At 33.3% G+C, this 22,379-nt stretch overlaps 2 long non-coding RNA genes across 2 annotated transcripts; both read left to right on the top strand.

Moving 5' to 3' along the window:
* The first annotated feature begins 10,859 nt into the window (after window positions 1-10,859).
* On the top strand, window positions 10,860-12,856 carry LOC147388805 (uncharacterized). The gene is made up of 4 exons (XR_015170771.1): window positions 10,860-11,012; window positions 11,124-11,420; window positions 11,971-12,063; window positions 12,628-12,856. It is a non-coding gene; the product is annotated as an uncharacterized LOC147388805 (long non-coding RNA).
* Window positions 12,857-14,961: 2,105 nt separating this feature from the next.
* LOC147388806 (uncharacterized) lies at window positions 14,962-16,856 on the top strand. The gene is made up of 3 exons (XR_015170831.1): window positions 14,962-15,082; window positions 15,270-15,744; window positions 16,555-16,856. It is a non-coding gene; the product is annotated as an uncharacterized LOC147388806 (long non-coding RNA).
* The last annotated feature ends 5,523 nt before the right edge of the window (window positions 16,857-22,379 follow it).

Below are 22,379 nucleotides of genomic sequence, written 5' to 3' on the forward strand. Positions count from 1 at the left end.
GATCAAATAATATTTGCCTTGAAAAAAGAAGACAACCTATTAAGAATGATATTTTTAATATTGTATTTTATCTTAACTTAAAAAAAATTAAGCTGGATGAGGATGTGAAAATTGTAACGATGGCTTCGCAATAGTGTCGAAGAACATGTGATAATTATTAGTTGATCCTTCTCATCCAGTTACATGTGTAAATGTCATATAAAAAAAAAAGTGGTTATAACATTTTGTGTTATACCTTTGTGTCCTCGAAATCTATTCTAATGCACGAACAGGATATGTGCATTAATATATATCTTATCGATCATACCAACATATTCCTTATATATATATATATATATATATATATATATATATATATATATATTATATATATATATATTTCAAATATAAATAACTTTATTTGATATTATTACAAATAATGATAAATGAAGGAAATCTTTGAGAATATACTTTGAAATATGGCTAATATCTTTCATTCATTTGTATATACACTAAGACTTCGTTGAGATTAGGAGGAATGATAAAAAAATTTAAAATTTCAATTAAGCCTCTAAGAATTACATGAAAATATTTGTTAATAGTATCCAATGAATACTTAAAACTAGCTTTCAATACCCTATATTTTTCATTATGACCTATGGTATAAACAAACATTGCAACTTATTATTAGATTGAGATCTTCTTTTCATCTTTTATCAAACTCCCTCCCTTCTAATATGTCACATAAATTTAAGGAAATATGGCATTTCATCCTAAATAAATCATTGCATGTATTACTTATCCATCAATGATGTCACGCACATAATATATTCTAGTATAACAAGAACTCTTATGTGGTGCCCTATAGATAAAGGTGTCAAACATATTGTAACAATGACACATGTTACCAAAATATTTAATGTTAGATCATCATCTACGATATTCACGTCATGTATTTCCTCGTTACTAGACATATCATCTTGGGTAGACATACCATCATTGGTGAAAATATCATATTAAAATCTATAAGTCTGTACAAGTACACAACTACAAATTATTCATTTAAGACTATAACATTCAAATAATATAGATAACAAAATAGACATGTTTAACATTTACCATATAACAGGCATTGTTAATAATATGCACCATATAATGGGTATATTACCTAATTTAAGGAAAATATTAAAAATAAATAAACATGCATTGTCAATAACATACCATCATAGGGGTGGCATATAGTCATAACCATCAATGAAAGATGATAATTAACAAACATATTGAAATCACATATAAATACTATTTAGAACTCGAACTCGAATAACCTCCATATCGCCATCTAACCACCTAACACGAAGTTCATTTGTTCGTAATATGCACCAAATTTACTTGTACTATTTCTTTATACTGAATAATTTCAGTGCAAGCCAATAATGATCACTATTAGGGATGATTTATGTTGTTACATCAAACAAATCAATACTCATGAATGCTACCAGGTGGTGTAGGTATTGATGGGGGTGTTGGACTACTCGTACTCGTCCTCGATGAAACTACTTCAATCAAATGTTCAATCTATTGTCCCAATATAATTGTATTCGTCATCTTTTTTATCATTTAAAATGGTGTTGGAAATTTAGGTCAGCTTTAGATTTCCTACGCAATGGTGCAATAAATGTAGAGAAACCATCAACATCAATGTCAGGAGAAATATCGATAGGTGGCTAGGAACCTAATAGTTGAGACTTTGGTGATTGAGTTTTTTGAACAAATGCATGATCATTATCATCATTATCGTCCTGAAACTCTAGATGACATAGTGGATGGACATACACCGCAATTAGAAGAGCTTGCAACATATTTTCTAGTTGCATAGGTCCCTCCAAATAATATGTCGAACTCTTCAACATCTTCTAGTTCATCATAACGTCATTGTGCGTCAGTTTTATTTTTCTACAAATAAATAAGCTTATGTTTATAAATTTGAATAGGTAAACATGATATTCCTATTTGATAATTTAATCGAAAATTACCTCCAACCAATAATTCCACCATTCATCGTTCGCCAATACCTTATTGTTAACAGTATCGTAACCCACACCAATACATGTTTTTAACTTAATCCATCTACTTCAAATACATTTTGTTTTATCCCAATGGATCTTATGTTGTTTCTCAATGTAACTAAGTCACATCGTTGTTTGGAATTACTTGATTAAAGATCACTACAACATTTTTGATATACAGCGGCGGTTTATAACAGCAAATAATTTTATCCGCCTCTATAGATATATTTGCTGTAGCAGATAATTTTATCCGTCTCTATAGATACATTTTTTTGCAGCGGATAATTTTATCCGCCGCTATAGGGACACCGCGCATACCAAATAGTTCACCATTTGCTTATTTAGGCCATATAGCAGCGAAAAAATATATCCGCCACAACAAAATCATTATTTTTATATATAAAAAATTGGTTTAGTGAATTGTTTTTATTAATTTTTTTTAATTGAATATAGCAGCGGATTAGAAGATCCGCCACTAAAAAAAATCAAAATTTTTCAATTTTTTTAAATTGAATATAGCAGCGGATTAATGTATTCGCCACTAAAAAAAATCAAAATTTCTTTATCTATTTTTTTAAAAAATTGAATATAGCAGCGGATTATTGTATCCGCCACTAAAAAAATCAAATTTTTTTTTTGATTTAGTGAGTTCTCTTTATCTACTTTTTTTAACATTGAATATAACAGCGGATTATTGTATCTGTCACTACAAATATCAAAATTTTTAAGTGAGTTCTCTTTATCTATTTTTTTTTTAAATTAAATATAGCAGTGGATAATTTTATCCGCCACTATAGGACTCGCACATAAATAAATTTTGCCCCCAATTTTTTTAAATATAAAATACAGCATATTTGTTACAGCGGATAATTTATCCGTCGTTATAGGACCCACACAAATAATTTTTTAAATATAAAATATAGCATATTTGTTGTAGCGAATAACTTTATCCGTCGCTATAGAACCCACACATAAATAAAATCAACTTTTTAAAATATAAAATATAGTATATTTATTGCAGCGGATAATTTTTTTCGCCACTATAGGACCTACACATAAAGAAATTTCGGACTCAATATAGTTTATTTGTTGCAGCGGATAGTTTTATCCGCCGCTATAGGACCTGTGCAGAAAAAATTTGCACTCAATTTTTTTTCGCGCTGATTCATATACATAATAGCGAAAAAAATTTTCATTTTTCCAAAAGTCCGCGAAAATCCCCGTTCCTTCTCCCTCTCCCCTCTTATTTTCCTTCGTCTCTTTCACTCTGTCTCATTTTCTCTCATCTGTTTGTGCGATCTACTTCGACAATTTGGTTTACAACATCTGTAAACTCTCTCTCTATCTTTCTCTTGCGTAAAAAAAATTTGCACTCATCAGGAAATCCATTTTAGCTCTTGACGGCACTTATTGCAGATCTCTTCCTTCAGTCGCAGCACTTTCTCTTTTTCCCGGATCTCTGTCCAAGACCAGGTCTGCCTGTTCATCCTTGAGACGAGCTTATTGGGTCTCAATGGCTACTCTATCAAATTTGGTTGTCTTCTCTACGAGTGTGATCTATTTTGGGTGGCTTTTTGCTTTAGAAAAAGAGTTTGCCTCTTCTCAATCTCTACTCTCCTTCAAATATTGGCAGGTAAGCAAGCAACCCCAATTCCCTCTTCTTCTTTTTTTGTTTCTCATCGTTTTTTCTCCTTGCTTCCCTCTTTCACTATCCCATTATCTAATTTTGGCTTTGGCTGTGATTTGTTATTGCACAATAGTTGTTTGATAAATTTTCTTAATGAAACTATTCTAATCTATTGGTATCTATTTTCAGAACTTAAATCCTTAAAAAAAAAATTACTCAAATTCATTGTTTAGCCATCACTATGTATTTGGACTCATTTTAAAACATCTTTTATTTTTTTTAAATTATCCATATTGTGAAATAAATTTATTTCATATTCTATATTCTTTATTTTGAATTATGCCCTGTTTGGTAGTTGATGGCTGCAAGGTGGCAAGCAAAATGGCAATAGAAGTGGGAACAACATCTGTGCATGTAAGGCTGCTGCTGTTTGTAAATTTGTTATAAATTGTTTCAATCTTTTTAGTTAGTCGAAGTTAGCAGAGCTGATTTTTTTAGTCATTAAACCCATATATTGCAATTGCTTGATGACCAAAAAGTTGGTTTTTGGGGATATCTGATGCAAATGATTTATTTGATTTTTTAATTTGTCGAAAAATTTTATTTGGTATTTCTATTGTAAATAAATAATTGTAACTTGATTTTTTTGTTTTCTAATAGACCTGTGCAGGGGCTGTGACTCTCACAGATCGACTTTGCATTTCGGTGTATTTTATGTCCACATTCGGATATCAAATTGACCCCCGTGAGTCATCACTTCCTTTTATGAATCCTTATAGATGGTTCTGGGTTGTGATTCTTGGTGGAGAATTCTTTAGGTGTGATTGACTTTATAAGTATTCATGTTTTGTGTTTTAGAAAACATGAATCTGTTTACACATTTGGGGGTTGAAAAATAAAAAAAATATCCTTGTTTGCAACTTTGCCTAAAGTATTTGAAGAATCTACATGTGGGTTTGTTCAAAAAAAGATAGGAAAGAATCAAGATTCAAAAAGTACTATAGGATCCACTCCATCCAACCAATCAATCTAATCTAATCATGTTTGCTTATATATTTAAGTCATTTTTATATATTTATGTTTGCTTGTTGATCGGTGACGGTGTAAAAATCCACCTTATGTTAGTGGACCTCTTCCCAACCGTACCTAAGGTACAAAAATCCACCGAGATGATGAAAAGAAGGTTCATACCCTTTTCTAAATCTCCATTCAACCAGAGAGTAATGCGGCTAATTAAGTTCATATGTCATTTTTGCAGAATGTGCAACCCTTGCCAGATGAGATCTCAAATGTTTTACATGCAACATCTAGCGCTACACAACATATCTGGACTCATTTGACCTTGATGAGGTTTATTAGTGGAGGAAAGTCGAGACAGAGCTGGAGACAAGGATGATACACCTAAAGATGAGGTGCAGTAGCCTTGATTTTGAATGAGGAAAGGTAAAAGTCCTTCCGCCATGATGCTTATTTCATTGATTTCAGTAGTATGGTCCTTAGTGTGTTCAGTCATGTAGGACTACATGATGCAGTATCTATAGTTCAAATTTTTATAATCAACTCCTTGGGATTAAGGGTGACTTATGGAGTTAAGAGAGAGAGAGAAAGTAGGGATCAAAAGTTGCTGCTTGTGAATGTTGCCCATGCTGTGTGTTATAATATAGATGGTTGTGTAAAGGGAAGATTTTGCAGCCCTATGAGTTGCTGGGTGATAAATAGTTGTGTTGTTTTGAAATTTGAGTGATTTAAGGACTAGTGACAGACTTTGGCCTTTCAATCTGCTTGTGACAATGTCTCAAAGTATTATATAGGTTCATTCATTGTTAACATGTCTTTGATTGCATGTATTTCCGTAACAGTTGACAAGTGATTTTGTTAAGTTGCATCTTTACTATTATTATTAATAGTTTCTTTATTTAAAATATATGAGATGTTTTAAGGTCTCAATAATATCATCTTATCATTAAAACAAAAGAAGGAAAATCCTTAGGACCCTTCCTAGATGTTTACACCATTATTTGCTTTGCTTCACACAAGCTACCACTTTATGGAATTAAAAAATCTCTCATTTTTTATCTCCGTCACCTCATATTACTTTGAAAAGTTACAATCGAAGTTCTTTAAGTTGCTAATTTTTTGAAGCCTAGAGATTATTGTCTTACTTATTGTTGACAAGTGAGGAATACAAGAAATTGTTGTCTCACTATTAGTTCAGATGGATATCAATATGAATAAGAAGCATGGGACTAGAGCTTGCAATAAATAGGTTGAGAATTCACAAGACATGTTTAGAAAGAGGTGAATTTAAGGGTATAACTTAGATTGGGCCCAACCTAAAACCTATTGGTCCAGCCTAATGATTGGTTGGGAGTGCATTTGGGTTGGGAAGGTAGTACTTGACCCAAATTCAGGTTGGAGGAGCGGACGTGGCTGGCTCGCACACAATGGATAGAATGGATATGTCAACCTAAGGCACTACTACCCTATTGGAAAATCTGTTTGTTGGGTTGAACCCACTAACTCAGGAGGGTACACATGAACTACCCAACCAAGTTCCATTTTATGCCTCACCAACCATCTTTTGCCCTCAAAGTCATCATGCTAATTTGAATATGATAGTATCTTTTGCCCTCAAAGTCATCATGCCTCACCAACCAAGTTCTCTATCTTGAATGCAAAGCTCTGTTTTGGGTCCTTAGATTTCGATGATTACAAAGAAAAACCATCTTTGGTTCATTGAGTCTCCATCCAAAAGGAATTGAACTTTTTTTTGTTAACATTTTTTGTAGGTGGGAGGCAATTATTAAAGGATACTTGTAATCTTATAAAAAATTTGTGGATTCAATGTTTTGGGGTGATGGTTTTATTCTCTCAAATTCTGTCGATCCTTGTATAATGGGGGTCTCTAATCCCCCTTTTTTTTTTCTAATATAACTCTTAAAAAATGAAAAATGAAAATAAATTGTCTTAATTGTTGTTCATACTACAGAGCAAATACTATGTGCTTGACGCTTGGGAAAATTTCTAAACTTCCATGCTATGTAACTAGACACACTGTCCACAAACCCGATAGGTTGGCACATCACTAGAATTTATCGCATATGCAGATGATTCTTATAAAGAGTTGTAGTTCAATATAGAGAGAATGTATTTTTGACTAGCACCTACATTAAATAATATGTATATAATAACTGAAAATAAAATATTTGTAGTTGAGATGTGTTTTAAAGTATGCCGACACGTAATTGACACTTAAATATGATACGGTGTTTGACATGGCATATTTTTCAAAGTAGTCTTTGTTTCATAGCATCCATATATTCTTCAAAGTAGTATTTGTTTCCTTGGTACTGTGGAAGCATGGCTAAGGCACATCATTAGCATGACATTTCATTTGTACTTGGTTATTGAAATGTAATAAAACCTATTTTGAAGTGTCCGGTTAACATAGATTCCTGAAGTGTCAGTGGCAAGAGGGTTCAAGCATGATTTTGAAGTTGATATGATCTTTAGGGAGATGTCAATTGTAGGCTTAATGCCTGAAAAATATACATATAATTTTCAGATTCTTGGGTTTTGCAAGCAGGGCCATTTGGTGGAGGTGTTTAGGCAAGATGAAAATGATAGTGTGACAATCTAGGCAAGATGAAACCTTAGGATTTGCATTTTGATTATTAAATGACATTCAATCATCTAGCCCTTGAAATGAGAGCTAACCGCATAACTAAATTAGTTGGCTTTGAATCCTGATATAGGCAATATGTGGGCAAACCTTTTAGGCTAATTAATTTTTGAGGCCACCTATTGTTGGTTCTAAGCAACAAAAAATTTGCATAGCTATAGATCCAAACCCCCAACAGAAATTCCAAAACTCCAATGGCTTGAAATCATCATTGAAAATGATCAAGCCCAATGAAATCATGTACTTAATAACCCTAGAAAAGTATGCCATGTGTTATTTTAGATAGGAAGACAAGTGCTTAATTACTTATTAAGTGTTGAACTAAGAATGGAGTTTTTCTTCCTTATGATCAGCTGTCTCTTGGTTTTTCAAGCAAAATGTGCAACAGTGAGGAGAAATAAAGCCTCTCTCTATTGGTCGATCCATCATGGTTAACCTCCCCAATGCAGCCCACCACACGAAACAGAGACTTTGGAAGGGACCTTGGCACCCTAAATGACTGATGCTGGAAAAACAGAGGTAGTAGTAGTAGGCAAACCAGATAGATAGACCGCACTGTATCATACTTTGGACTCTATTTTGATATGTTCATTAATTTGTATTACTTTTATTGATTCATTTTTGTTTTCCTTACAAGCAACGGAAATGAGTTAAGTAGGATTTGTTCTTTGAAGAGGTTGGCCATTATAGATTCATGTATGTTTGATCAGCAAAATTTTATAGTTGTTATTTTCACACTAGTTTAGACTTAACATGTGATTAGGTATGGAGACAGTAGTAATGCAGCATTGGGTTTCTCTGTTTACTTTTAGGTAGTAATAAATTTTGGATTTGGTTCTTCGGTAACATATGTGCTTTAAAGTATTCAGTGTTTGTTACTCTATTTACTTGTAGAGTTTTAATCTTGGCGATAGTGCTATGTTTACAACTTTGATTTTAAAGATCCTCATTGTTTATTTTAGGTCAGGGAGATTAGTAATGACTTCAGCAGGGTAGTTAGTCGTTGGACCGCTGAAGCTTTGGCTGCACTTCAAGAGGTATTAAAGCTATAAGATACATGGTTGAGTTACTATAGTTGAATAAAAATGGAATGGTTGAGTAATATTGGTACTTTATATGTCAATGAAGTTAGCTTTATTTAATTGTTTCATCCATCTTTAGAGTAATTTGGTGTTCAAGAAGTTATTGGATGCTGCAATTGATGTCAAATATGTGTTTGAACCTATAGATGAATTGATTGACCTTCTACATTGCAACCATGAGGTTGTGGGTTCAACCTCATTTATTGTCGTGCTTTACTCTTTGTTTATGAGCAATTGAATTTTCATTTTGATGTAGTGTTGTAAGCATTGGATTATTAATTGTGAGAGCATCCTATGGAAGCATTCTATAATGTGGATTACATAACTGTGTTCTTGTTTTCAAGGACATATATTGATAAGAAATGCCCATTTACTGGCAATGTTATCTTAGGGATGTCCATGGTGATTCTCTTGCTTTTGACACAAGATTCTTTGAAGGATATTTTTATTTTTTGTTAGATCATTCGTAGAAAGCAAAATAGAATGTTTTCCTTTTGGAAGGATCATTATTGAAGGAGGTGCGCATTGCTAGTTAAGGCTTAGTTAGAGGCTCTTCTATCACATATGTGAGACATTCAAAGATGAGGGGATGCTCCACCTTATGGGTTCAATTTTGGCAATTTCTCGGGTAAAATCGACAAAATCAGATTCTGATGTATTCATTTGGATGGTCAGAAAAGGTTGGTGAACTATCTAGTTGTTTATGGATATTAAATAAGGACATTTTGACTTGATGACTCCTTGGGGTGAGCCATTGAATGGTGGACCCCACACCCTATATACGTCTCACTTTTACAGCACGGGCAGGGTGGGATGGCTTCTTTTTGTCGCATCTTGATTCAATTATTTGTTTTTATTTAGTATATTGACCTCTTTGGGGAATCTATGTTTGTTTGATGCGATGACAATCAATAATTTCCATTTTTTTCCGGTCAAAACCCATTTGTAGGTGTAATTTTCGTAAATGATCTCTGTCAAAGAAGGACAAAAACAAGATTGCAAAAGTGGGCAGTAGAGGTTGCAGCCGCTTGCAAAAGTGTGCATTTATAGTAGCTCCTGTAGACAGTCCACAAATGCATCAGAAATGTGCCTTGTAGGATGCAATTTGTGATTGCTCTACGACTATAAACATCAACATAAGTGCAATAAAACTGTTGAGGAACAATGCCACACTATGAATAGAAACATATCGTGACATTAAAAGAATATGTAGCAAGATTGAAAGCAGTGACACTTCAGTACTCTGTTATTGTTCTGTTGCATGGGTACTCTACTCCAACAACTTGCATTTGAGTAACTAAGTTGGGTCTCAATTCACGACCCAATACCCATGAACCTCAATTGACCTTAAAACTGAATGATTATTGTGTCATCATCATCAAATCCTTATCCCAAAGATTTGTTGTCAGCTAATTAAATGTTTTTTTTATGCCTTTTCTAAACCTCTTCACTTGGTTTTATATTTATTTTCCATTACTATCTCTATTTGTTCATTTTATACAATTTTCTTCCCTTGTTCACTTTGTTGTTCACATGTTAATCTTTTATCAACTTTTTTTTCTATACTTATCTTATGCTTTTACTAAATTGGATCTTTCAACTTTGACTATAGTTTACTCTTAATTGGTCTAGTAAGGTCATTTATTGGTTGCCATATGGTTTAAAGTTTTGATTTGTGTTGGAATGTATCGTATTATTTCAGAATGTTTCAGTCGAGACAGTTTCAATATTTTTCTCAATAGAAACATTGCCTTGAGATGAGCGGTCATATACTTTGTATTATATCATCCAAAAGTAGATATAATTATTGGAACCTGAACTAGAATTAAAAGCCGTGGTTTTGAATCCATTTTTATTGGTGCTGATTAGAATCGTATCTAAAAAATTTGAACCAATTAAGAATGCATACTCTGATATTCTGATGATAGTAATGAAGTACTGCAATATATGTATTAGTGAGAGTGGGAATTGATTGTGTTTTGGGTTGTTTGCATTATTTCGTTGGCTAGCCTCAAAGGTACTCTACCAACAGCATTCTTTCATTGCATAATATATTGCCTATTTCATTTAGTCTTTCCTTTATTTTATTTCTTGAATATTGAATTTTGACATCTTGCACGCCTGAGAGCACATTTTACATATCCCAAATGAAGGCCAAAATACTCAGAAGATGATGCAAAGGCTGTCATGGTACATATATTGAATGTTGTTGCATTTTGCCATCTACAAGGTGTGGTACACCGGGATCTTAAGCCAGAGGTAGAGCATATTCCCATGTAACTTGTTAGTTTATTTTATAAGATGGAATTACTTCTAGGGGATGCTCTTGTCATGCGAGTTGGAATTTATTTATTTGTTAATCTACCTTGGGAAATAAGATTTCCCATGTTAGAAGTTATTGTATATTCTCATGACACATAGTGATTAGTGGATAATTAGTAGATTTTTGTTTATTTTTCTGCATTCTTCTCTAAGTGTAGCTATTTCAATGGATTAGAATTTCCTATTTACTTCAGAGGATGAAAACTCCCAATTGAAGGCTATAGACTTTGGATTGTCAGATTTTGTCAAACCAAGTTGGTTTTGATTCCCTGCTGACAAGTATCCACTTCAAATACTGTTGATTTTAGTCTACTTTCACCCTCAAGAAGTATAAATGGATTTCTAATGCCTCTATTGGTTTGCAGATGAAAGGCTTAATGACATTGTGAGAAGTGCGTACTATGTAGCACCTGAAGTTTTACATAGATCTTACAGCACAGAAGTTGATGTATAGAGTATTGGCGTGGTAGCATATATTCTTCTATGTGGAAGCTGTCCATTTTGGGCTCGAACTGCATCCGGGATCTTTTGGGCAGTTCTTAAAGTTGATCCAAGTTTTGATGAACCACCTTGGCCTTCACTATCTTCTGAGGCAAAGGATTTTGTCAAGTGTCTATTGAATAAAGACCCATGCAAAAGAATGATTGCTGCTCAGGCTCTAAGTGAGTACATTTATCCTGTCAAAAATGCTGGATTTCTGGTTTTATATTCATGAACTAGTGAAAAAATTATAATAATGTAAAAGTACCTCTCGACATTCTAATATTCAAGTTTATGAAGGCATATACACTACGTAAAAACCTCAAAATTCTCTTAATAGGTTATGTTTGATTGGAGATATGATGAAAAAATTTAGAACATAAATCTTAAGAAAAGATATAGAAATAGATACAATTAAATGGTGAAAACAAGGTTCTCCAAATAGTCGTGATAAATTTGCATTTTTTTTTCTGTTTTGGGTGTCTTGTTATACAATACTCAATTTTCGGATTCATATTGACTATTGGAGCAATGATTGATACGATCACGAGTGGGTCTATTACTAATTTCATCGGTCGAAAAGGAGTAAGAAGAGCACAACTCAGGGTGAACTTAAAGTTCTGCCTCCCCCATTCCATTTTACATGACACACTACATATGAACTCGTCTCTTATATGACCTTACATCGACTGACTTATCTCCTGAGGGATTCTAACCGGTTTCCTTTGGCAGAATCCACTGCCAAGTCTTTTTTCCTTTCCTCCTCAACTATATGCTACATTTGAAGCTTGGAAAGCTTATGGCATTTTGTTGCCTGATTGATGGGTATGGAACCCTCTTCCCTTACTTTTCATCTTATTTTTTTAGTTTATCTCTTGATACCTATTCGATTCAACTCTTGTAGGTTTTCTTTATTGGGTTACTTGTGCAATTACATACATATTTATGATGTTTTATTTGCTCAACAGACACTCTTCCTTTAACTTTAATCTTATTTTTCGTAATTTTTCTTGTGCACCTATTCAATTCTACCCTTATAGGTTTTCTTTGTTGCATTAGTTATCTTTTTTTATTTGTTCAAAAAATTTAAAAATTACTTTGCATGTATTTGGATACACTGCTTGACATTTGGGAATAAAATAAAATGCAAAGTATTACAATTTAATGTACAAAATCATTTATTGTTGGTTAAGTAATGTTCATCCATTTCTTTGTTGCTTTTTTCTTTTAATAAAAATGATCTAGTTTGTTACTTGATCAACTTTTTATCTTTCATCAATTTTTTTCCATCTATAACTATTTTTCTTTCCAATTTAGGTTTAATCAACTGGGTACCATGATCAGGTTACTTATAATGAGTCGTTTTAACTATTTCCTTCCAAATTTTAGGTACATTCAGCCGATAAGATTCTTGAGCTCCTAAATTTGGGAAACAGTAGACGAAAAATCAAAAGTACAGCAGCAAATGCAACTTCCTCACGGTAACTATCATGTTCTTCTAGTCAGTGGTGCACCTTGTGCTTACATTTAACCTTTTTAATTGAAATTTGCTTTTAATCTTACAAACAAGTTTCCTGCTTGTAACTATGAGTTCTTTAAGAAGTACTACTCTGAATATGAGTTCTTTAAGATTGAAACAAATGTATGTTGATTAACTTATTTTTCCATTGTTTTTCATTTATCTCTGTTCAATATAAATTAGATGTTATCTTTGAGAAAAAACAATATGCTTGTGCATTGAGATGCATGCTAAATATTTATCTGTTTTTTTTTTTTTTTTTCTTTTTTTTGGGGGAGGGGGGGCCTATATCAAATTGAGTCTAATTTCTTGTTTGGATGACATCTTCACAGAAAATCATTCCTCAGCCCGTTCCAAAGAATCCAACCATATGAAAAGTGGTCTCAAATAACATTTAAAGGGACTTTCCGAACTTTATAACTTGTAACCTAGTTTTGTAGGATAGAATTTTCAGATTTAGCTGAGTTTTATTGTTGATGATCTCCATGATGAAGATCCATAAATATAAATTTCGAAGACGGATTACTTTTGGTTCATCACTAACACACACATACATATATGTGCTAGAAATATCTTTGTTGGTCCCGCACCTCAAATGTGAGGATATGGTTGTCATGATTCTAATTGGGTGGTCTTTTTATCTGTAAAGGGCTAACTTTATAGATAATCTCACCATGGATAAAGAATGTAAGGTGGTGAGTTTAGTCATGCAAAGATACCTTATAAAAGTTTCATTTTCCAATCTCATTTTAATCTTTTTTCCTTTTTCCTCCAAATTAACTTATAAAACTTAAAATATTAGTGTGTGTCTGATGAGATTTGTGCCATATGTTGATTTCATCTCTTTATTTTTGCCCCAAATTCTTACTTTCTCTTCCTTTTTTCCACTATTTTCACTATAAATACCCCACCCCATATGTCTCATTTTTCATCAAGGAAACCAAAATTAACTAGAAAAGTATAGAGAGAAAGATAGGGTATTGTAGGCTTGAATTAGCACTACTAGTGTGTCTGATGGGCTTGAATTTACCTTTACTTCTAGCGAATGACCAATTCAACTCATTAGTCGAAATTGCACCTGATGACCTTTTTGTGTTTGTGTTTTTGATAAATGTACCTGGTTGTCCATAGACTACTAAAGAATATGATTCTACTGAAGCATGCTACTATGCTTTCTTTTGCGTGTGTACATAGCACATTGTTTTATGCTTGAGCACCTCTCTGCTCTATCTAAATTCTTTGCCTTATTGTTGTGGTGTAATTGAAGAATGACATTATACAAGTTTTTGAAAAGTTGTTGTTTAAACTTATAATTAGATTCATAGAAAATCCTAAACACACTCACGAAAATACTGATACTAGCAAGCCAATAAACTCTCTAGCAAGTTACCTGGCTCTGCGAATATGACTGACTGACTAGTAATGGAGGCTGCAAGGCCACTCTGCCACCAATCTATTATAATTATATTTATATATTTATAAGACTGAATATTGCTTTGTCTTCTCAACAAGATTTGGGGGGGACCCCTTCTGGTTGAAAGAAAGCAAAGTTGTTGTTGTTATTATGGTATTGTGATTAGTAAGATTTTTATTATTATATGTATGAAGGCTTGAGAAGACTGTTTGCATATATTTGTGTCCATGGATCTTTTGGTGGACTGTTAACTTCATTGTGAATGCTTTTTTTTTTCTAAAAATTTGAAGTTAGCCTAATGAATATTGTTCCTTTATTTATTTATGGATAAATTACCCAATCATTAATTCAAAAACACTTGACTATCTGAAAATAGAACATAGATTTGTTATTTAGAAATTTATGTGCCAAGGTGATGAACCAATGGCTTGATGCCATGTGTATTAAATGAGCAAGAGTGATTGGTTAATTTTGGAGCTGTTTTAAGTTGGGGTGCCAATAGCAGCTCTCTTTTTAAATTGTGATTGTAATATGCATTATTCTCGTTTTAAAGATCTTTATTAATAGGCATAATAAATGCATAACAATAGAAAAAATGGAAAGAAGAAAAAAGTGAAATAATTGTTTACTTGTCATCCTTGTTGTAACAAAATAACATAGACACAAGGGTTGTGTTTTGACTTTGATTGGATCATTACATATTCCAATGGTAAACTTACTTGATACTAGTTTTTATTGACTCATTTATTGTCTTCTAGGACTTTTACATTATTTTCTATTATTTAATTAATAACTAATAGTTTTTTTCTTTTTAGGTAAACTTTTTAAAACCTTTTACATTGCCGGTCCCAAACCCGGATAAAGGAGGAGGGAAAAGGATGATCTAACTTCCTATAATAGGCCATCAAGAGGTACATTTTTGAACTTAAACAATTGGTAACATATCAATTACTATGTCCTTTCATGAAGCCTTTTTCATTTTCTAATGCTTAGATTTTTATTTAGTTCTTGTTTTCGTGAGCGGCTTCTTTTTGAACTAGTATGTTCAATGTCTTATCTGTTACATGTGGAAGTTTATAGGATGTTATACTGTTGCAGGTGTATGAATCTAATCATGCTAGCACTGTAAGGGTTGGCTTAATTCAAGGTCCATGTGAAGTTCTTCCTCCAAACAAGTTTAAGGAGGAAAGTGAAAGACGTATTCATTTAGAAAACAAAACAAATAATAGGTCACAATTAGTTTTCATGTGCAAGTAAGTCTCTCCATTTATTGGTGTTTGTTGCAACCATTTTGGTGCTAGTTACATATAAACTATCATTTTAAAGGTTTATACTAGAGGATGTATTTTGAAAGTGAATGGTGAAAATTTGACTGGCTGCAAAATTTTGATTAGTCTCATTAAAACCTCAAGAGTTTTGTTTGTGTGAAATGTCTAACTCTCTTCATGTTTCAATTTCCCCTGTTAAAGCAATTCTTGCTCTCTAGCTATAAAGGAATTTCTTGTTTGACACAGATGGTATCAAGTAGAGCACCGAAGACGTCCTTTCCATGCATATATTCCAGATAATCAAGGTTCTAGAATATATATGTATATACTAAAATGGTGGTTTCATCCATAAGATTGGTTTTGTAGGTTTTATTTTTGCTTTTTATTTTTTGGAAATAGTAGCAATAGTTAGTTGATTCCCAAATAAAGGATTAACTTGATAAATGGACACACACACACCCTTTGTGAGACCTGTTGTAGATATAAGAAGCAACACCTAAACTTTGAGATTGTGGGTTTGATTTCAAATGATCTATAAAAAAGAAAGGAGGTTTCGATATCTATATTGCACCAAATGTATGTCTGATCCATGATTTAATCTGTTCAAATATACTAAATGGAGTTCACAATCATTTATTGTCCAAGATTGTCCTTTACATATTTGTCTTGTGTATATGCTTCATTATCTTCTCTAGGCTTTCCTTATGGGGCCATTTTGAGGTGCATCATGAGACCATTTTGAGGGCCATTTAGGATTTTGTAATTACCTTTCGTTACAATTCGATGAAAACTTGAATTGGGTGTCCTGCTTTATATCTTGTTTCCTTTGCTGTTTCTTTTTAAGGATTTCTTTTGTGAATCTTTTTAGAGTTCTCTGTTTATGTATGTCACATGTATATGTATCGGAAGGAGTCTTCAGAATTGACAAAAAGAGCAAGTCAATCTATGGCTTTGTCTTGTACACTAAGTAGCTATATCCCAGATTATATCCTTCACTTAAATTGTAATTTTAGTCTTGAGCTTCCATATTTACATCATTTCAATTCAGATTTGGAAGGATTTATCTCAGCCATAGAAAACCAAGTGCCTGAAACTAGGTTTAAAATTTATTGCAGCCTACAACTAAAACTAGACTTACATCTGCATCAGTGGCCTTAGATTGTTCTCGCCAGCCACCAATGCATCGATATCTGTACCATTCGATGGAAATGCAATCTTTGGATACATGATATTAGGTGAACTTTAATTTCCCTTATTTACTTGCTAATTGTAGTTTGCATACAAATTCATTGACAGAAGAGATCTTAAGGCATTAAAGTTGTTTGAAAGAGACTATGGTCTTAAAAATCATCCCACGTCAAGCACTATGGTTCTATGCACATTCCACGTCAGTTGAGTGTGTTTGAGTTTAGTATTATTCTTTACACAGCATGCTTTGTCTGTATTCCATCTTCTGTATGATCATTCTTTTTTGTCAATATAGTCTTGATTCTTGAATAAAGATATTAATTTAAACTATAAACATGTGCAGTTCTTTGGTGAATTACTTATGTATTAGTGCGGGATTAATAAAAGTTAGTGTGGCAATAGCAGCTCTCTTATATTATTTATTTTAAAGTTTCAATCTGTACAGGTTGGAGGACACAGGTTAAATGTATATATATATATATATGAAAAAAAATTACAGCAGTGGATACAAATTCCGTCTTTATATATTGTTTTTGAAGAATATATAATAATTTTTTTTAAAAAAAAGCATATAGCAGCGGATTTTAATATCCGCCGCTATATGTGTTATATTTTTTTTTAAAAAAAAATTGACTTATTGCAGCGGATCTTAATATCCGCCACTATATGTGTTATATATATATATATATAATTTAAAAATTGATCTATTGTAGCGGATCTTAATATCCGCTACTATATGTATTATATTCTATTTGTTAAAAATTCGACCTATTCCAGCGGATATTAATATCCGCCGCTAAAAGTACTACCTGCAACAGCGAAATACATTATCCGCTGCTATAGTTAGCGACAGAGGAAACAACGACGGATCTTTGGTTCTGCTGCTCATCGCCGCAATAGCTTTTACTGTCGGAAAAATTACCTTGTAGTGGCGGAAAAATCCGTCGCTATAGATAAAAAATGTTGTCGTGGATGAATACCCTAACACATTCAATGAAATATCGGGTTTTTTTCCCTTTGTAACCAATTTCACGCAAATGTCAACCAAAATCTTATGAAGAGAAGGTGTCCATCGTACAAAATCAATGTTTGTCTATATTTATTTTGGTTCTATTACTTTTTATCTTAACATCTAACAATTTGATTATTCATTTTAAAAAAAGAAAAAGAAAAAAATAATGGATAAAGATAAAAAAAATAAAGAATGTAGTGAAATATGAGTAACAACAATAAGGATCATGAGCAAACAAATAATTATTGTAAACAAATATCACTATAAGTAAGTGTTAAAAATATCAAATAACATGTTAAACACCTCGTTCCCCACAATAAGATTAAATGGATTTTTTAAGCACAAAAAGCTATAAAGTATGGTTTCCTCACAATGCAGATCAAGTTACATAAAATAAGAATTAAAAAGGCAATTTATGAAAATGCTCCAACTTAGAACAAAATGTTGTTGATTGGTCACTGCTCCTTCAAAGTAAAAGGAATCAAGAACCATCTGTTTTTTTTTTTTTTTTTAAATAAGAAATTGAGAACTCATCTTATGGATCATATGTTCAGATGTTATGAGAATGAAAGCCTCATCAAGGCAACTAAAAGAACAGTGCACTCTTAAATCTTTTTTTCAAATAAGCAACTCTTAATTGTTGGATTCCATACCATTGAATCATATGTTCTTATGGGCATAGGAAGTGGGATTAAGAAAGAGAGAAGATTACATATTTGGAGAATTTACAAGTATACCCTCATACATTACAAACGCCAAAACTACTAAGCCCATACCCAAAGACAAACACTAACACCTAACAACATTTGCATATGCAAACACAAACTACGTAAGATCTTATTTATGGAACCCTTAAAAGAACACTTTAATGGAACAAAATACAAGAGAAATTCACTAAGTGTCAAGTGTGATACATTTATTATAAGAGATTCTTTCCAACTCTATCCTCCCTCTAAAGATAAACAATTCAATTAACCAAGTTTATTATTTTTTAAAGACCACCAGAGAGGTATATGTGAGGTTTAAAAAACTCTATATAAGTATGGAATATGGATGGCACTTAAATCAGGTGGCGCCCCGCCCCCGAACACTAACACAAATCCCCATGTCAGATTTCAAGGTCAAGGTACGAGTGGCACCTCGAAATTTCGGCATGGTCTCCTCTGTTTATGTTAGCATTCCAAGGCGATTCAACCTGCACCTGATGAAACGACATACAATCCTGCATATAACAAACAAAATATAATACTAGCGGAAGCCTATATACGTCTAATAATGTCCGACAGATCAGAGTGCGGAAGAAGAAAAATTATATACAGGATTATACAAAATTCCTCACTCTAACATAATTCCTAACACTCAAGACAGAATCCATAAGACTACCTGGAGAAACTGACACCACTAGGGGGATAGCCCTAATACTTACCAGGTGGCGGACTCTGGTTGTCTATCTGACCAACCAGATGATCCTTGCTCTGGTATACACTTGTTTCGCCAAGCTTCAGATCTGAAACTAAAAAAAAATGGAGAAGGAAAGGGTGAGTAACAATGGTACCCCCAGTAAGGAAGCAACAATTTCTGCCAATAACCTCTCCTAACATGAACGAATAAACATACTGAATCATTTTAAAATAAACAAAGTTTTACAGAAGAAACCTACGATTAACTGGTATATATAGCCAGGGATGAGCAACTAAACATTTTAAAACTCACATTACATCGATCAGCAGTACTCACTATAACATTCTCTTTTTATACAAATCTAATTGATCAAATGGAAATAATAAACATGCATTTCATTTTATATATCAAAATAAACAACAGATACATAATACAAAATGGTGGAGTATTGGAATTAGAGAGTTGGGATTCACGACTGGATCGCTCCCAGTCGGGACATGATGTTACAATTTCTCTTTGGCTTTTAGTTCCTGATTTTGTGGCCGGTCGCTGCACTTACCACGCTTGGTTGACCATTTATCCGCTCAGGCTGGCCGTTTGACGTGACCGTAAGCAATGGGTCTCTTTTCGATGTGTCAGAACGTTCGACTACTATAGATTGTTAGTGATCACTGACTAATCATCTTCGTCTATGCCTATCAGGCGTGCAATGATTCCCAAATATACAAACCATTCGTATACGACCACCTTTACATTACAAGTTCACTGGTAAAGATAGAGAGGAATAAACCCGGATTCCAGTTGTGACTCCACTCTCATACGCGTCCCATACCACGTATGAGCTTGGTGGTCCCTACCGTACATCCCAGGATAGTACACCACTCCGGATGATATGACGCACTATCCCTTCAGGCATTCACAAACTCTTTAACAGCTCACAAAATAGCTACATATATATATTATTTTCATTTGAAAACAAAAGAGAAATTAACAATACAAGGTTGAGAATAGATATCCAGTTCCTACCATGCAAGTGTGGCCACCCGGCCTAAAATAAATAACATAACAGAGCGCCTCGCGCTAACAGAAAGTAAATAAACATGCAACCAGTAACATTATCCCTGGATATCCGTTCACCAACCTGCATACAACACAACAACGTAAAATGCAGACATCACCCCTCGGGTGTGACTCTGACATTTTACCGTTTCATACCCTTTTTCTTTTTCCCTTTTTTCGACTTTTACAGTTTTCAATCTCTTCATAAAATATCCTATTTTCTGATATTCATCAACTCAATATGAGTTCATTGAATATTAAATCACATTTTTCAACTATAGAATTTATTTCTATCAATAATATTAAAAAAATACAAATTTCATATCAAAACGGGGTCCGAGCAGTGCACAAGACCCAATTTATGGCAATAACTCGTTAAAATACTCTACCCACGTATAATTTGTTAAAAATACAATTAAACATATCAAACATGCAATTTCTGGCGTGAATTTTGAAATAAACAAAGAATTCTATATTTCGGAAATACATCCAAATTTTTCCAATAAAATCCTAAATGCAATTTTCACAATCTATGATTACTAATAGAAATTGAGAGTTCCTTACAATGTCTAGGCGAAAGGATCAAGCATGTGCGCGGAAATCGAGGCGATCGGCGCGAAAATCGAAGAGGACCGAACTTCGAAGTGGCTGATTTTCGAAACCAACCCGGTGGTTTCGAAGAGCTCGACGTGCTCGTCTCTTCTCCCTTCTACGGTGAAAGGTGGTTTGACCCCGAAATCGATGAAAACTGAGGTCGAAGTGACGAAAATCTCCGTATAAAAATACGGCTGATTTTTTACTATACGAGGTGAAAAATACGAGAAAACGGAAGGAATTTGATTGGGTTATGTAGAGAATGAGGCTGCGGACGTTTCTCCCTTCTGCGTCGGAAAGCGATTTGACCCCGAAACAGACGAAATCCGAGGTCAAAGTTTCGAAATTTTCGTATCCAAATACGGTTGATTTTTGACGATATCGGGTGAAATAGAAAGTGAAATGAAGATAGGTTGGGTGGGTTTTGTAGAGAACGAAGCTGCGGACCTTTTTCTCTTCTGCGGCGATCGTCGAAAGTGGACCGTTTGCGAGAGATCTGAAGTGGAAAAATTAGAGAAAAAACAAATTTCTTTTTTTTTTTCGTTTTTTTTTTTCGCACTGTTTGGACGAGTGGGGAAGATGAGATTAAATTTTTTTTTTAATATTATTTATATAATATTTGGGACGAATTCGGTATTTCGCCTATTGTTTTGATCGACGATAACTTGGTCATTCGGTCTTCAAAACTGACAAACGAATACTCTATTTCGTCTAATTTTTCATTCCGGATCTAATGGTATAGTCAATTTCTACAAATTATGTCTCCATCAAAAATTTACATTTTTGGCCTGACGTGACCCATAAACTTGATGTCGTTTTCGTTTTTGGCGATAATTCAACTTCCTGATCTCCAAAAATGACAAATAAATAGTCCATCTTGAATAATTTTTCGTTATGAACCCAATGGTATGATCGAATTTTAAAAATTATTGCTCTAACAAAAAATCACTGTTTTAGCCTGGTCCGACCCGGTAATCGAGGATTTTGCAACTTTTATATTCGGACTCGCATTTGAGCATGCTTACAGGCTAAACTATGTTTTTCGATCATTTTGAATCTAATGGTGAGGTCAGATTCTATTAAAAATGATCAAAAAAGGTCCCACAGTTTTACCCTAAGTCCCACTTTCAAGATTTTCTTAAATTTCCACTATTTATTTTCCTCGAGATACGAATTAAAAATTCGGGGTGTTACATTCTCCCCCCCTTAATAAAAATTTCGTCCTCGAAATTGAAATCATACTTATCAAACTTTGTCGCAATTCCACTAACACGACATGTATAATAAACACTACCTATTTTCGATTACTATCTATTCTTAGTCCCAAGTCAATCTCATTTATAACTCGTAGACTTATGTCTCCCATATTCTGTATATTCATTAATTTATTACTCTAATTCAAATTCATACTCCAACAAATCCAGTATCTGTTAACCCTAAGATAACAATCAATTTGCCTTGTATCACTTCCCCACCAATGTCTATCAACAACAATCTTTTCACGTTTTCTCTATCCTTATCTTTACTTCTCTCACCAATTACACCGTCTTGTATATTTTACTCATAATTGCTATGAATATTACTCCTCAATGCATAGTCTTACCGCAAACACACCATTATCTTTATATTTAATTCAATATTATATTTTCTACTTATTGCGATATTTCCTCAAAACCTCTGTCATAA

Source organism: Akebia trifoliata, chromosome 12, assembly GCF_017979445.1.
Source record: "Akebia trifoliata isolate Shusen 1 chromosome 12, ASM1797944v1, whole genome shotgun sequence".
NCBI classification, from domain to species: Eukaryota; Viridiplantae; Streptophyta; class Magnoliopsida; order Ranunculales; family Lardizabalaceae; genus Akebia; species Akebia trifoliata.